Source organism: Terrapene carolina, unplaced genomic scaffold, assembly GCF_002925995.2.
Source record: "Terrapene carolina triunguis isolate 2854851 unplaced genomic scaffold, T_m_triunguis-2.0 Scaffold718, whole genome shotgun sequence".
NCBI lineage: Eukaryota > Metazoa > Chordata > Testudines > Emydidae > Terrapene > Terrapene triunguis.
Genome location: NW_020665069.1, coordinates 260,269 through 263,638, shown reverse-complemented (window position 1 = coordinate 263,638; position 3,370 = coordinate 260,269). Strand labels below are relative to the sequence as shown.

General features: G+C 61.3%; 1 protein-coding gene across 1 annotated transcript in view; it reads left to right on the top strand.

Annotated features, from left to right (window-relative positions):
- Nucleotides 1–3,370, top strand: part of LOC112111020 (protein capicua homolog) — a 46,786-nt gene that overhangs the window by 5,626 nt on the left and 37,790 nt on the right. The window lies entirely within an intron of this gene.

Here is a 3,370-nt window from a genome sequence, read left to right as displayed (position 1 = left end):
AGGTGGCTGCATCCCTGTGCCGGGTGAAGGGTCCCTGTATAACCAGCACCTGGGCCCCACTCCAGAGGTGGCCGCATCTCAGCACTGGGCGAGGGATGCCGGGTTAGGAGTTGTGCCTTGGTTTGAATACTAGTCTGTGGGCTCAGCTCAGCTCTCGACATCGATCTCTAGCCTAGTTCAGCCTAAAAGGCAACCCCCCCCATGCCCTCTGGCTGGAGACGGGGTCTGGGGTCAGCGGGTGGGACGGGAGGAACATGGCTGCGTGTGATGCTGAGCGTGTACAGCCCTGGGTGTGTGTGTGAGAGACGCCTGTGCCCTGAAGGGGACGCTATGTGTGTGTGTGTGTGTGTGTCTCACGCTGCCTGGCCCTGGGGGCTCAGTCTCCCTCTGGTTCCCCACGTGGCTGCCACCAAACCCTGCTGGCGCCCGCCCCCACTGTCTGGTGCTGGCCACGCTCGCTCGCCTAGGCTGGGGTGGGGTACCTCGGCGATTCTCCATGGGGCTTTTTCTCTTGCACGCTTGTTCTTACCCAGGCCTGGATCTCTGGTGCAGGGCTTGCACGTGGGACTCGCGCGCTCAATTTTGCACAGCCTGGGGCTCTTGGGGCAGCGTTTGCATCAGGGGCTCGCACACTAGCCCTCTCATATGCTCATTCTTGCACAGGTCTGGGGTTCCCAGTGCAGGGTTCACACAGTCGCTGTCGCACTGAGCCGGGGCCCAGCTCCCTGCCCCAGGGGTGTGGGTGTGAACGGGCAGCTCACTCACTCCCCTCCCATCACCATCCCTGCAGGAGTGGGGATGGAGTTTGCCGTCTCCTGGCAACCGGTAACCAGAGCGACCATCTCCCTGTGCTTCCAACCCCGTCTCTATTTATATTGGAGCGAGTGGGGTGGGTGTGCAAGTGGGCGTGCGATGGGGTCGCACGAGTTCAGGGGACATGACAGAGCCGGCCTCTCCACCTCCCCAATCTATCCCCAGCGCACGTGTCGCTGGCACAGATGTGCACCAAAGCAGTTGCACACATGACATACTTACACGGAGCACACTCATGAACACAAGTGTGTTACGCCCGGTTCACATGTCATTTGCATGGACAGAATGTTTCACAGATCCCCTCACCTTAGTCACAGCCCTGTGGTGCACACGTGGCTCTGGCACACCTAACACACTGTGGTCACACCTCACCTGCTGCTCCTGCACACTTGTGCACACCTGTCCTGGCAGCTCCAGGCTGTCAACCGTGCATAGCGTGTATACAGATGCCTCCCCGTTCCCACAGACACGAGTGTGTTATCCACACAGATGCTGGGTGTGGGCACACCGCCTAGACGCTCCGACGCGTTATCCACACCTGGGTCTCACAGCAGTGGGGCTGGGGGTTCACCTGGGGGGAGGGGGCACAGGCTCACACCAGCCCTCAGCCACAGTGCCACGCTCGCCGGGCTGGAGCAGCTGCTCACACACACAGGGGCCCGGTGGCACTGGGTGTCTCTGGCGCAGCCGTGCCCGAGCAGTTTCGCACGCATCACATGTTCACCTGCCATCTCGCACTCTCTTGCACCCCTTTGCACTCCCTCATGCGCTGTTGTCTGCTTCTGCATGTTCGCCTCCCCCGGGGGGGTGTCTCGCACGCTCACACTGGCATTGCTGGGGGGGTACTTGGGCTCTGGGTCACCCTGGAGACCCCATGGAGTCCTTGGCAACGGCTGCTGCTTTCTGGGTGTGTGTGTGTGTGTGTGTGTGTGTGTGTGTGTGTGTGTCTGGGGTTGCCAGGGAGACCACATCCTTCCTGTGTGGGGCAGGGTTCCCCAGGGTGGGGGAGGGTGGACAGGCTGCCCCCTAGTTCCTTTCATGGCCTCATGGTCGCCCCCCCCGTGTTCTTAGGGGGCCCCTGGCTGCGAGATGCGTCCCTGGTGGCCACTGGAACGTCCCACGGGCCATCCCCCATCGCTGCCCCCCAGAACTGCGTGGGGGGAGGGGGACCCCAAGCGTATGTGTCCCTGCCGCCCCCTGCTGGAGGGGCCAAGTCCTGCTGTGTGTGTGTGTGTTACGCTGTACATTGTGGGCGGTTCTGTGTGTGTTGTGGGCTGTCTCTTGCTGGCTGTGTGGCGTATGGGTTTTTTTCTGTACAGGGTGTGCATGTTCTTATTCTTTGGGTGTGTTGTCACGTTGGTAACTGTCTTGCTCTCGTTGTGTCTCTGCTCTACGTGTCCGAGTGTGTTAAACTGCAGCTGTGCGTAGTGTGGTGTCCCAGTGCACTGGCGTGTGTGCATCCCTCTCAGTGTAGCTTGTCTCTTTTGTGGGGTGTAGGTGCGTGTGCATGTGTCGCCTACTGTACAGTCGTGTCTCTCTCTGCGTGGATGTGTCTCCGGTGTGTCTGTGGGTGCTGGGGGGGGGGGTGTTTAGGAGGGGTTTTGTGTGTCTCTTGCTTGCGGTATGTGTGTGTTTTGGGGTGGTGGTTCTCTCTCACATTTGTGTTGTGTGTTTGCGCCCCCCCGCCCCCCATGAGCTCTCAGCCCGGGGCTGGGTGGGGTGGGGTTGCTGGGCTCTCTCCGCCCCCTCCCCATTGACCCGAGGGGGGGAGACGACACTGCCTGCCCGGGGTGTGGGCAGAGGCTGTGTTGACTCTTACCAGGCCCAGCAACCTATGTGGGGAGCACGCACGGGCCCCGGGTTGGCAGGGCCCCAGGACGTGGGGGCCACGGCCTCCCTGGCAGGGCCGGCGCCTCCCCCCGCCCCCGGGTGTGGGGGGAGCTTATCCCAAGAATGCAGCGGGGCCCCCAGCGAGCGGTCGGCGGGCAGCCAGTGCCCCTGGGAGCGTGTGGGTGTGTGTGGTAGAGTGGGTGTGTGTCAGCATAGCCAGATGCGTCAGTGTGTGGGTGTGAGAGCGCGGGGTGCGTGTCTCCAAGTCTGTGTGTGAGCGTGTCAGCATGCCCAGCTGTGTGAGCGAGAGGGAATGCACGTGTGTCAGTGTCAACATGCCCACGTGTGTGTACATATGCACAGCTCTGTGTGAGAGTGAACGTGCACAGCTGTGTGTGAAAACATGGTAGTGCACACCGCTCTGTGCGTCTGTCAGTGCCTGTGTGTGCGTGTAAATGCAGGTATTTGTGTGAGCACATAGGAGCATTTCATGCCCACCAGGAGCATCAGTGGGAGGCCTGGGTGGGAGTGTGGTTGAAGCGCAGGCGAGCGTGGCTGGGGAGCACACACTGCTGCGAGCGTGTCAGCTGAGGGAGTTTGGGGCGTGTGAATGTTAGAAGTGCACATGAGCGTGAGCGAGCGTGTTAAACGTGCACAGGAGTGTGTGGTGAGTGAGTGTTTCAGACGTGCACACGAGCGTGTGTGGAGCGTGAGCGAGTGTGTTAGA